The sequence below is a fragment of the Rattus rattus genome, chromosome 14 (genome assembly GCF_011064425.1).
Source record: "Rattus rattus isolate New Zealand chromosome 14, Rrattus_CSIRO_v1, whole genome shotgun sequence".
Classification (NCBI taxonomy): domain Eukaryota; kingdom Metazoa; phylum Chordata; class Mammalia; order Rodentia; family Muridae; genus Rattus; species Rattus rattus.
Window position 1 is genome coordinate 17,562,766 of NC_046167.1, and position 14,250 is coordinate 17,577,015.

At 45.7% G+C, this 14,250-nt stretch overlaps 1 non-coding gene across 1 annotated transcript; it reads right to left on the bottom strand.

The window, feature by feature from the left end:
• Positions 1-262: 262 nt before the first annotated feature.
• On the bottom strand, positions 263-366 carry LOC116884118. Its single transcript, XR_004385849.1, has one exon. It is a non-coding gene; the product is annotated as a U6 spliceosomal RNA (small nuclear RNA).
• Between the last annotated feature and the right edge of the window lie 13,884 nt (positions 367-14,250).

Sequence of the window (14,250 nt, forward strand, 5' to 3'; positions counted from 1 at the left end):
ACCTAGGTTGGCTTTGAACTCTCAAACTTCTCACCTCAGCCAGAAGAATTGGCGCTGTGCCAATTCTTGTCTCAAAATTCTCTTATTTGTATTTTTAAATGTTGATTTGTTTTTTTTTTAAATGTGTGTGTACATGCACACACGTGTGTATGTGGGCTTCGGTGTGCATGCATGTGTGTGTGGGTAAGTGTACCCATGGTACATATGTTGAGGTCAACACTCAAGTGTTGGTCCTTGCCTTTAATCTAGATTCTTTTTTTTTTTAAATATGGAATGCTTCACGAATTTGCATGTCATTCATGCCCAGGGGCCATGTTAATCTCTGTATCGCTCCAATTTTAGTATATGTGCTGCCGAAGTGAGCACTAATCTAGATTCTTTTGTTTTGTTGGTTTTGGTTTCTTTGGGTCAGGTTCCTACTCTGAAGTCCAAGCTAGTCTTGAATTCATGAAAATCCTCCTACCTCCATTATCCCTGGATTTGAATTCTTATGATGATACTAGATGAAACATATTCTATGTAACTGATGAATTCACATTTAAATCTCCAAAAGTTAAGCTTTGTAACAGAATCCCCCCAAAGAGCTAGATGTCTATTCTAACAGAAAGAACAGGCTAGGTGTCATAGCTTGTGCCTTTAATCCTAGCACTTGGGCTGGAGAAACGGCTCAGCTTAAGGTTAAGAGCACTGCTCTTCCAGAGGTCCTGAGTTCAATTCCCAGCAACCATAAGGTGGCTCACGACCATCTGTAATGGCATCTGACTCCCTCTTCTGCAGGTGTACATGCAGACACGGTGCTCTTAGCATTTGGGAGGGAGATGGAGACAGGCTGATGTCAGAGTGAGTTCAAGGCCAGAGTTCTAGATCAGCTATGCTACAGAGTGAGATAGGCTCTTGACAACCTGAATTCCATCCCAGGAATCCACTTGGAGGGAGAAAATAACCACCTCCCCCAAGCTGTCCTCTGATTTCCACATGAGTACCTGGGGTGCTCATGTCTACACATACATACACAGACAAACACACACACAGAGACAGAGACAGAGACAGAGACACAGAGAAACACACACACACACAGAGACAGAGACACAGAGAAACACACACACACACAGAGAGAGAGACACAGAGAGAGAGAGAGAGAGAGAGAGAGAGAGAGAGAGAGAGAGAGATGTTAAAATACACAGAGCAGTGATCAAATGGTTTGTGCCTGTTTGCTAACAGTTGCTACTGATATTGAAACATTGAACTCTTAAAGCCGAGAGGTAAACAAACTAAAAACCTTCACTAGGGTCCACCATGCGGAGAAAGCAGAGCCCCGCCGCAGAGGAGAACCAGCCCAGTCACCTGGAGATTTAGATCCACTGAAGCAGTGGAAAAGGACACCCTCCAATCTGTTGAGCTGCCTGTACAGTGTGCTCCAGGTCTGTCAGCCTTTGTGAGCTGTTACCCATGCTGGGGTGGGCTTTGCTGATGCAGCTGCCTTTGAGCAATTACCCCTCACCCCATACTCCTCCTATAAATACCACAATACAACTCTTGGTTCACTGGGTTGGACTATAGTCGAATCCATATTTTGGTCTAGGGTGAGTGGATGAGCATGTTGTGTTTTGCCTCTCGAGGAAAAGTCTGGTCACACAACACTATCAGCTGTTGTATAAGTCACTTAAGTATTGGACACAATGTAACAAAGAATCCTTGCCTCCCGGATTGGAAGAAACAATGTTTGCATAAACTCCCAGTATTGGTGCCTTAAGAAGTAGTGGGCCTTGGTGTTGTTCCTGCTGCAGGGAAGGAAAGTAAGGCCCAGCACTGCTTCTACTCCAAGAAGCCAACCCATGCTACCTCCTTCCCCACCCCACAGCAAAGTTTGATTCTCGTTGGCTGCATCAGTCCCTACCCCTCTGCTGAAGTGGGCCACGAAAGCCATCTGGACCACAATGCAAACCAACGCTGGGAAATATATGACATGTCCTTGAAGGGAACAGTCCCAGCAAATATGCTGATGACTTCACTGAGTGAGCAAGCAGGGACTTCCTTGCAATCTCATGTCCAGGACCACAGTGTTCCAGCAGACAGCACAGCATCTGTCCCTGACACCTAGTGTTTTGTGGGCTTTCCTCAGTGACTCAGACACAGCAAAAGAGGCAAAGGCGCCCAACTCACACTTTCTGAGTCAGCCTTCTAACTACAGAGCTCTGGGCTCCAGGCAGATCCATAACAGGAGAATTTGCCATTGAAATGGTCGATGATAGTTTCCACAATTTCCACGCGTCCCAGCTCAGGAAGTGCTGGCTCACTCTCTGCTATCCCGTTCCTGCTTTGAGTAGGGGTGGCTAATCTTGGCTAATAACAAATTACCATCTTCACTAAGACGCTGTTACACATTCGTGTAGTACTGTGTGTGCATGACAGACCTCACATGTGAAAAAGAACAAACTTAGAAAGATGAGTTAAGGATAAGGCTGGCACGCTCTCCTAATATCAGAGCTCAGAGGCTGCAGTAGGTAAGTTCTAGGAGAGCCTGGGCTACACATATAATTTCAAGACCTCCAGGGCTACATAAAGAAACCCTGTCTCAACAAAATAAAAGACAAAACAAGCAAACAAACAAAACCACACACACAAAACCAACCAACCAAACAGCAGGCACATGCCAAGGCAGGTAGATTTGAGGCCAGCCTGGTCTACCCAGCGAGTTCCAGGAAACCCAGGGATACATAGAGAAACCCTGTCTCAAAAAGAACAATAAGGGGTTGGGGATTTAGCTCAGTGGTAGAGCGCTTGCCTAGCAAACGCAAGGCCCTGGGTTCGGTCCCCAGCTCCGAAAAAAGAAAAAAGAAAAAAAAAACAATAAAAGGTCTTGTGACAACTTTCATGTAGCTACAGTTCTGGGGGAGCTGATATCCTCTTCTGGCCTCTAAAGGTCCCATATACATATAGATACCAAGGCGCGCGCGCACACACACACACACACACACACACACACACACACACACACACACAATTTTTTAAAACAGGGTCTACGTAGCCCTGGATGTCCTAGAACTCAAATGTAAACCAGGCTGACCTTAAACTGGAGGGGATCTGCCTGCCTCTGCATCCTGATAGCAGGTACCAAAGGGATGTGCCACAATGTCCAGTTAAAATTTAAAATAATAATAATAATAATAATAATAATAATAATAATAATAATGGGCTAGAGAGATGGATCAGCGGTTAAGAGCACTGGCTCTTCCAGAGGTCCTGGGTTTAAATCCCAGCACCCACACGGCCGCTCACAACTGTCTGTGACTCTGGTCCCAGGGGATCTGCTACTCTCACACAGACACACATGCAGTCAAAACACCAATGCGCATAAAATAAAAATAAATAAATCTTTAAAAAAAAAATATATGCTGAGGCAGGAGCATTGACACAAGTTTAAAGACAATCAAGGAAACATGAGTTCCAGTCCAGTCTGAGCTACAGGAGACCTGTTTCAAAAAAAAACATCTGGGGTTGGGGATTTAGCTCAGTGGCAGAGCGCTTGCCTAGGAAGCGCAAGGCCCTGGGTTCGGTCCCCAGCTCCGGAAAAAAAACATCTATCCTGTCAAACAGAAACCAGAGGAACAGGAGAGAAAGCACTTGGATGGTCGCTAGTCAGCTACTGTCTAATAGACCACCCAGCAATCTAATGAACCACACACGATAGAGTGACAAAGGAGCACCAGCTATGTTTAGAGAATGCCACACCCTGTCTTGAGACAAAGTATCTATTTCTGGAGCTCTGGTAAACAAGGTTCTTTTGCTTAAAAGCAAAATCAGATAGCCCAGTTCAAAGGTACCTTCCTATAATCCTAACACCCGGGAGGCTGAGGTAGGAGGGTCATTGAGAGGGTGAGCGTGCCTGGATTCATTGCTTCTGATACACAGCAAGATCCTGTCTCAAACAAAACCACAAAACTTTCGATCCCAACGTTCTAGAACTGGGACCTAAAAGAGACTGGGAAAGCCTTAAAGAAACACACATGCAAGGGGAATGAAAAAAAAAAAACCAACAAAAATCCAACCTTATAAAAATGTACACTTGAGAGACAGGCAGAGACAGTCCCTCTTCTGGTCTATGACCCTCCTGGTCAGTTCTGCAGACAGAGCTCACCATCACCATCTGGGCTTTGTCTTAAATGTGAACATTGAGAGGTGCCAATGTGTTCTAGGTGACTTGTTTTATTTTTTGAGTCATGGCCTCAATGTATAGCTCTGGCTGGCCTGGAACTCACTGTGTAGATCAGGTTGGCCTTAAACTCCCAGATCCACCTGCATCTGCCTCCCAATGCTGGGATTAAAGGTATGTGTCATCACATCTAGCTGCTTGCTTCTCATTCCTGCCTGGCTGGTCTCAAACTCCCTAGATAGTTAAGGATGATCTGAACACCTGATCCTCCAGAGTTCTGGGATTGAAACCATGTACCACCACTCCCAGGCCGTGTAGTGCTACAGGGATCCATGCACGCAATGCTCTACCAGCTGAGCTACAATCCCTAGCGAGATTCCATGTAACCTGTAAGCCTTTCTGCAGATCCCAGGAGTTCTCGCTTCCCTTCTCACCACAACTCCGAGGCACTGGTCAGCAGTCTCCCCCACGCCACCCCCATTAAAATCAAGTCTCTCAAGCAAAGACGATCCACTCTGTATTCAATGCTGACGCCAGTCTTCGACACATCCATTGACTCACGGTGGCTTAGTTTTAGCTGTTCCATTCACTAAGATCTTGCTTTACTTCTAACTGTAGACACCCATTACCTTCCAGGCCCAAGAGTAAGAATGCAAAAGGTGCTCTCCCCAAGGGCCATCTAATGCCCAGCAGGCCAACATTATTTCAGGGATTCTAAAAACAAAAAACAAAACCAAAAGACAGCACTCAGTGCAGAGAAGCGACCAGGTATGAATGCTTCCTTGGGTAAATCCTTCTAAGCAAAACACAAACAAAAACCCACCAAACAAACGGAACTTTGGTATTTTCTGGATAGTTTTTAGTTGTTTAAAAGTCTGTGCTACGGGAGGCCAGGCTCTAAAAGAAAAACACAGAAGGAAAAGTTTATCTAAAACATTTGGCACCTCTGAAGGTTCATGCTTCAGTTGTAGCCCAGGCTGGCCTGGAATTCATACTTTGTAGCTCACACGGCCCTCAACTCCTAGCAATCTTCCTGTTTCTGCCTTAGATAAGGAATAGTAGGGGTTGGGGATTTAGCTCAGTGGTAGAGCGCTTGCCTAGGAAACGCAAGGCCCTGGGTTCGGTCCCCAGCTCCGAAAAAAAAAACCAAAAAAAAAAAAAAAAAAAAAGATAAGGAATAGTAGTACCCTCTGGTATCCCAGGGGCAGGCCTGTTTGTGTATTTATGTGTGTTCATCTTTTAAAGACAAGATTTCAAGATCTCAAGTAGCCCAGGCTGGTCTCTAACTTGCTATGAAGCTAAGGTTGGCCTTGAACTCCTGACCTCCTGACTACCTACTAGGATTATACAGATATCATCCTATCTAGATATCCTTCAAGTCCAAAATAGCACAATGTAGGGAACTCGGAGCTGACTCAGACCAGCACCTCCCTCCTGACTTTTTAGGGAACTAGATTTGGTGTTATCTTCCATGTAATAGGTACTCAGGTCAAAGTCAGTCCTTCAGACCCAGTACTTCAGATCTAATCAGCCTCGAGGAGGGGAAGGGTGAGAAAACTGGGGCAGTGGAAACAATGAACAGCGGTAGATATAACAATTCCATTGTATTTGTTAAACGCTCAGTCAGGATCACATTTCCTGGTGGGGTGGAGATGGGGCATCCTTTCCTAATGCAGGGCAGTCCTTTTCCACCTGGACTTAAAGCAGCAACAAAAGCTTCCAGTCCAAAGTGATAAATCGGGATTGGGGATTTAGCTCAGTGGTAGAGCGTTTGCCTAGCAAGCGCAAGGCCCTGGGTTCGGTCCCCAGCTCCGAAAAAAAGAAAAAAAAACCCAAAGTGATAAATCAGCGCAGAAACCCTCCGGGCAATATCATTTTTTGCAAGGTCATCCATCCATCTATCTATCTATCTATCTATCTATCTATCTACCTACCTATCTATCTATCAAGATAGATGCTTTATGAAGACACAAAGGCGTGAGGTATGGAAGATGAGAACTGAGTCTTAGCCACTCATTCTCCATTGAATGAAATGTGGACACCTAGCTCGACCAGATTCCTGGACAGAACCCTATACTTTTTCAGTAACAGACCTCAAATTTGGCTCCCATAAGTTTATGTCCCGAGACAAAAACAAGACCAATATAACCTCCTGTTTACCCAGCCTTCCAAGTACTAGCAGATAGAAATCATGTGCCTCCCCTCCCTATCCTGCCCTCAACTTGCATCCCCACTGCTTACAAGAAAGCCTTACATGACATTTGCACTCTTACCAGCTCAGCAATTCTTTCTGTCCTCTTAGCTAAGTGTTGTGTGTAATCACAGACGCTATGTATTCTAGGTCCCATGAACTGAGAGGGTAAGGGGCAGCCTCAGGAGTTTTCAGAGCTGGTGCCTGAAGGATAGCTTTGGTTTCCTCGTTTCTGGACCAAAGCGATCATTTAGGTCGGAAGCCGTCTTCTCACAGCGGGTTTCCGTGACTTATTTACACAAATGCCCAGCAGAACATCGAGTCCGTGATCAGGGTGGGTTGGCACACCCTGCTGCCAAGTAATTGTACTACTGTCGAAGATTAAAAACACTCTGTGCTCTTAGGCAATCGCCCAAGTTCAAGGTTTCAAAATTTAAAAAAATTAGAAAAAGAGGACAAATAGACTTTAAAAAAAAAAAAAAAAAAGACCTCTCCTGGTAACTGTTTTCCTCTTGTAGGGTTTACACGCCCACCCCGGCCGCACCCGGCTCGCAGGTTCCTCTACAGTATTTACAAAGCGTCGCGGCACCCTGGCCTTCTTGGAAAATTCCCTTTGCCAGGAAGGCGACCTAGCCGGCCAGCAAAGGCGGGAAGCCCGGGGGCTGCAAGCCCTCCTCCACCCGTGCCTGCAGTGCACAGACACGTGCGTGCGACAACTGGTAGGACAGACGGGCACGTGAACTCAGCGTGCCGCAGGCCCCGGAGGGGAGGAGCGTGCGCTGACCAGCTCGTGGGCCGGACGTGCGCCGCAGCCAATCTACGCAGACCTGCCTCGAGGCCACGCCCCTTTGTTGCCAGCCGCGGAGAGTCCCGGCCTGACCTCTTCAGGAAGCTGAGACTGCTGGCGGGCTCTGCTTAGGCTGCAAAGTGGTGCCCATCACTTTTCTGTGCGTGAATACAGTAGAGGATACGGTCCCCGTGTCCCCGCTTGGGATCTCGGAGATAGGGTTCCTCCCCTACACCAGGTTGGGGTGTCGGGTTCTTCCCGGTCCTCCTCCCTGGTAACCACTTCATCGCTCCCAACTCCAATACCTACTCTCAGAAATCATAGGCGGAGTAAAAAAGTTCCAAGTGTTGACATCCAATCCACTGAGATGTGGTTTTGTTTTGTTTTTGCCTTCTGTTACTCTTTGAACCAGACAGGTCTTTAATCCCCACACTCTCCAGGCAGAGGCTGGTGGATTTCTAGGAGTTTTAAGCCAGCCTGATTTACATAAGGAGCTCCAGACAAGCCAAAGCTAGCGGTGAGACCAAACAAACAAGTTAATGATTAATTTTCGGAAGCCAAATGTGGCGGTAGTCCGCAACTGTAAGCACAGCACTTGGAAGGCAGAGGCAGGAAGATCAGAATTTCGGGGTCATATTATAGTGAGTTAGAAGACAATCTGGGCTACACGAGGCTCCATCTCAAACACTGGTTTTAAAATGTGAGGGTTTTTTCATTTAAATTTTAGCGAGCATACAAAATAATGGGTTTCACTATAAGATGTTCATACATGTATGTCATTGTACCTTGCTATTATTATTATCTTCATCTGGAGGGACAGGGCCCTGCTATGTAGACTAGGCTGCCCTCAAAACCAAGTTCCTTCTGCTTTAAGCTGTCTAACCTCTTCATGCTTGCGCTGGATTTCAGATGTGCACCTCCATGCCCAGATACAAAAAAATTTACTTTTTGTTTTTTAAAGTCGTACGTGCTCATTGCGCAATGATTAAAAGATACAGAAAATTACTTTTTTTTGTTTTTTTGTTTTTTAAACTAGTACACGTTCATTGGGCAACGGTTAAAAGAACATCAAATATCCATGGTGGTATTTCCTTCTGAATTTCCTTATCTGTGCAGATACTTCCTAAAGCCCCAGGAGCTCTGGTATTTGACCTTACTGATTGCTCTTTACAAAATGCCACTGCTCCTGGTGGTCATCAGATGTTATCATTAAGAATTTTACTTTTCTAATTAAAATAACCTGAAGCTGGTCATGGCGGCTGGGCTGGCCTTGAACATACAGACTTCCAAGTTCTGAGAGGCAAGTTTAGAAAGAAATATTACCAGGAATATTTGATGTTCCTTCGACCATTGCACATCTAAAATTGTCTGAAGGACAGCATCTTTCATGTGTATCAGATGCCTGATGCAGCCTCATAGACGTGACCCTACAGCCAGCCCTGAGACATAGCAGTCCCACAGAAATAAGTACCATTGCCAACAAAAGTTATATTAGCCTGAAACTTGCTATGTAGCCCAGGCAGGCTTTGAACTTACAGAAATCCTCCAGCTTCATCTTTTTTTTTTTTTTTGGTTCTTTTTTTTCAGAGCTGGGGATCGACAGCTTCATCTTCTTGAGTGCTAAGATTACAGGGCCACCATATCCAAATCACAAAGCATAATTTTTAATTTTTTGAGCACTTAAAGGCCACCCTCCTGGTATTAATGCTCAACTCCGCCAAACATGTAGGCTGGCATGGAACTCGTGACTTTTCTTCTACCTCTGCATCTTTGGCACCAAAACAAGAGAAGTGTTTTTATTTTTAACTTTTATCTATATGTGGGGACAGGGGTCATGTGCCTAAAGGCATACATGGAGGTCAGAGGACATCTTTCTGGAGTCTATTCTCTTCTGGGAATGTCTGGGGTCCCATTCAGGTCATTAGACTTGGCAGCAAGTGCCTTTCCCCACAGAACCACCTCACCAGCCTACAGCCTGGTTTTTAAGAGATCTTACCAGTCATCCGGTTATTTATAACAGAAGCCCCGGAAGAAGTACACAGCCACAGAACATTTAAAAAGGACTTTCTGTCCCCTTGCTCAGTAAAGTTACTTGTTTACTAACGGTGAGATGCAGCAACATTGTGCCAAGTGTTGTTACTTAGGAGGATTCATTCTGAAGCGAGTACTTGGGAGTTTTGTAAGGTTAGAAAATACATTGGTTTCCTATACAGCAGTAGCAGCTATGTGACCTTTCGCTCAGTCAAATGATCTAGTGAAGAAGCTTTCACATAAACCAGCATCTAACAAAAACATGATCCCAGCTAAAAATGGATTCCCTCTGGCACTCTCCAGTGACATCTAAGCCACAGGAAATGACACGGCACCAGCAGGCCAGAGTCTTGGTAGACTGCATACTGACTTATTTAAGAGGATTGTTTTGCTATTGTTGTTGTTTGAAACAGGGTCTCACTGTGTATCTATGACTGGCCTGGAACTCTCTATGGAACCCAGGCTGGTCTTGAACTCCTAGAGATCTGCCTTTAAAGATGGGCTGCTATGCCCAGTTGCTGTTTATGACAGGAGGACTATGGGACAACAAATTGATGAGATTCTTATTTTTCCTTTTTTATTTATCTATTCATGTATGTTCAGTCACATGTGCCAAGGCAAAAGAAGATGCCCTGCTTTGTGTCTCTCTACCTTATTCCTTTAGAAAGGGCTGTTTCTGCACATGGAGGTCTGCTAGCAGCCAGTCCCTTTCTCTCTCTACCCTAGGGTTACAGGTAGGTAGCCATGGCTACACCCTACTCTTTATGTGAGTGCTGGAGATTTTAGAAAAGCTACCTATGCTTGTGTGGCTAGCACACTCACCCACTAAGCAAGCTATCTATCTCCCAAGTCAGCATTTTGATTTTCTTCTATGAAGTCTGTCAGGAGGAAGGTGCAAATTTTTAAAAAATAATCTATTATATCTTATGTCATTTCGATCCTACAATCCAAAGCTATGAAATGAACTTGGATTCTTTTCGTTAAGAGGTTTCAAAAACCCATTTCTCTAGGATGAGGCCATTGAGGTGTATCACATGGGTCAGCTGGATGGAGGTTGCAGCAACCGGCTTCTAGTTTGCCCGGGAATGGAACTTTGATGGAACTTATGCATCTGCTAGGAGGGAAAGCCAACGGGAACTAGAAAGAGTTGCTCACTCAGTTTGGAGGTGAGCTTGGTCAGCTGCAGACTGCTGTGCTGGTACAGAAATCCTGGCTTGGGTTTCACCCTTCTCTTCACAATGGAGCCCTTGACAGTTTATGTAAATGCAGTATGAGCCCTGACTGCTACATACTCAGAACTGTCCAGAAAATGGGAAGCCTGGTAAATGTTTGTCGTCTTGCTTGCAAAGTGGCATTTGTATGTGTGAGTACAGCATACAGACTTTTCTAAAATTCTTTTAATGTGTACCTCAGCCTTGTTTGAAGAGAAAATCCTTCTTTCTTCCTTTTTCTTCAGCACGTACGTGCCCGACCTGCTGGAGGGGGTCAGTTTTTTGTTTCATTTCCTTAGAAACAACTTAGAAACAACAAAGCAACTTAGTTGCTGCTGCTGTTGCTTCTGTTGTTGCTGTTGCTGTTGTTGCTGGGGGGGGGGCATGTTACCTTTTGTACCTTTTGAGGAACCAGGGCCTCACACGTTAGACAAACACTGAGCTCCACCCCCAGCATTCCAAACACTGTTTGCTTTTCCATGTGGGGTCCTACATGTGCTCATCCTTCTGCCTCCGCCTCCCAAGTGATGAATGCCAAGGAGCTCTGAATTCTGAGATTAGAAGCTCAGTCTATTCTTTGTTTGTTAAGATAGGGTCTCAAAACAGTAGTTTGGCTGGAAATTTATTGTATTGTCCATGATGGCCTCAAACTCACAGAAAACCTCCTACCTCAGCCCCCTCACGATGACTTTGTCGTTATCTGTGTTTGTTTTTTTTTTTTTTTTTCTTTTCTTTTTTTTTTTTTTTTTTTCGAGCTGGGGACCCAACCCAGGGGCCTTGCGCTTGCTAGGCAAGCGCTCTACCCTGAGCTAAATCCCCAACCCCTCTGTGTTTGTTTTTTGAGATAGGATCTGGAATGGCCTACCTTCGCCTTGAGTCCACTATGGTTGAGGATGACCTTGAACTCATCTTACTGCCTCTAAGCTTACAGGCATGTATCACCCTACCCAGCTAATTTCTTCTTAAAATGAAGGCTAGGAATCTAGTGAGGCAGTCCGTGGTTAAAGCACTTCCTGCAGACACAAGAGGATGAGAGTTCAGATAGGCACACCCACATAAATACCTGGTGTGTGTGGTAGCATGTCTATAATTCCTCTCTCTCAAAGGCTGCCCTTTCCCAAAGCAAACTAGCTATTGAGACTAGCTTAACCAGAGAGCTCTGGGTGTGACTGAGAGACCCTGCTTCAATGAGTATGGTGGAGTGATCAAGGAAGATTTCTGAAAATACCCACAGGTCCCCACACGCATGTTTGCAGATGTGCATACGTGCCTGCACACATGGGCACTAACGCACGTGTAAACACGCACATACACATAAACATACCCCCACATGTACATGCATGTTAAAGAACAAAAACAACAACAACAAAAGCAGTCTACAGGATAACTGACTCAAAGCACAATAGTTCCCTGCGGAAGGCTCTTTGCGGAATCTCAGCCCGGTGGAACCTCAAGCCCATGCGGAATTGCGGCTCCTGCCGGTTATACTGACCTCCTGTGGGCTATTCAAAACACCATCAAAGACAGGCCATCAGGCACGCTGCTGCTCAGGGAGGTCACCGTGACCTCAGACAGGTGAGTCAGGGCATCCCCAAAGACGGCCTGCAGACAGCGCGTGCCTAGCTTGTCATAAAGACTTCACTTAGCACGCTGCAGTTTGCTACTACCTGACTCCAGAGCAGCCGCTAAGGGAGAAATCAGCGCCCCCCCGCCCCCCCCCGCATCTGTAAACCGCAGGTGGGAGGCAGTTGTGGGAGGTGTCTATCTGTGATTCACTCTCTCTCACCCACATCAGACCCATCCGCACGAGCTGCATCTGGCCCAAGTCACCATCTGCTTGGGCCTGACACTCCCACCCGATCGAATTGCTTCACCCCCATGACTCTAGCTAGGATTCCTTCTCGAGAAAGTGGTTACAGACTGAATGCACGCTTTCAACATCAAGTTGAAACAGCAAGTGGATCTTGCAGTCTCAGTCACTGTGCTACTGCTGTGAAGAGTCACCATGACCAAGGAGATTTTTATAAAAGGAAGCATTTAGCTGTGGGGGTTGCTTACAGTTTCAGAGAATTAGTCCGTCATCAGTTATCATCATGGCGGGAAGCAGAAAGGCACAGGCACTGGAGAACAGTGACTGAGAGCTTTACATCCTGACCCCCAGGCAGTAAAGGCAGGCAGAGAGAGAGAGAGAGAGAGAGAGAGAGAGAGAGAGAGAGAGAGAGAGAAACTGGGGCTGAAGTAGGCTTTTGAAACCTCAAAGCCCACCCCCAGCAACACCCCTCCCCCCATAGGCAATACCTCCTAACCCTTCCCAAACAGTATCAACTGGGGACTAAGTATGCAAATTAAGTAAGAGCGGGTAGAGGCCATTCTCATTTAAAGCACCGCACCTGCCTTCATGAAAACCATCCAAGCCTTTGCTCTCCCTATGCACACAAAAGATGTTCTACTGTGGTTGTGGAGAACCTGTGTGAGCTGCCTACTGCCTTCTGAGGCCACCTCTGCTCTGCTCGGTTCCCACTCAGCAGCAAGCCAGCTCCCCAGTGCTCAGCTACAGATTTTACATAAGTAAATAATTTTTTAAAATATACAAGACTGGCCTTGAACTGAGAGATCTGCCTTTGCCTCTCTGCCTCTCTGCCTCTGCAGTGCTGGGATTAAAGGCATTCACCAACGTGCACACCCCAGCCTTCTTATCTGTTCTCTGTGGGTCTTGTCACCACTCCAGCTGTCATGGCGCCAGCTACACAGGTCTGAGTTCTGTCTCCTGTATATCACTGTATATCTTGGCTTACTACTTATCCATTATGTCAGTAAACTTTCTGTGACAAAATGCATGGATGGGTCAACTTATAAGTGCGTTATACATTTATTTTTAAAATTATATATATATATATATATATATATATATATATATATATAGTGTGTGTGTGTGTGTGTGTGGTGTGTGTGTGTAAATGTATGACATATGAGTGTGGAGGCCAGAGGAGGACATTGGACCTCTCGGAAGCTAGAGTTACAGGTAGTTGTGAGCTGTCTGAAATGGGTACAGGGAATGGAACTCCTGTCTGCAGTTTTCTGGAAGAGCAACAAGTGCTCTTAACCAAGCCTTTTCTCTAACCCATGCCCCCTATACCCACACCTGTTGTCCCCTGCCTTATTATACATTCACAAGGAGAAAGGGGTATTTTGCTTTCACATTGTAAGTAGTTGGCTCTGATGATTTTTTTTTTTTTTTTTTTGGTAAGTGATGACACAGTACAAAGCCTTGTGGCTCACCTCATAGTGGTCAGAAAGCAAAGACAGGAGGTGGAAGAAACTGTATTCTCTTCAAGAGTATGTCCTCTGTGACTTAACTTCCTGCCATTAAGACCCACATCTTTGCACCACATTTCACTAGTGCAAGGTGGAGATCAAGCCTTCAAGTCTCCACAGTACCTAAGCCATACCCCCCGAACTTTAGCTGCAAGGGAGCCGAAGAGGGCTAACTCTTCCAACTTCTAGATATGCTGGAATACAGCAGAGTGGCTTCAAAGTGATGAGGTATGGATCATTATGGCCCCGGAGTCCATTTACTGAAGCAAAACTTTTCCAGTGAAATACAATACACTAGAAAATGGGGTGTACCGTATACCCTACTGTACTGTAAGGGTAAGTGTTGTGTCAGGAAGCATCTTTCCAAATCAGCAAACAAAACTATTCATCAGAATTCCCAGGGCATTGAGTTTCTTAAAAACTCTGCAGTCGTCTGAAGAAATGGCTCAGCAGTACAGAGGATGCATAGTTCCTCCATCCATGTTCAGTGTCCACAGGAGCTGCTTACTGCTGCCCGTAACGCCACCTCCAGGGATCTGGTGCCCCCTTGTGGCTTTCTGGT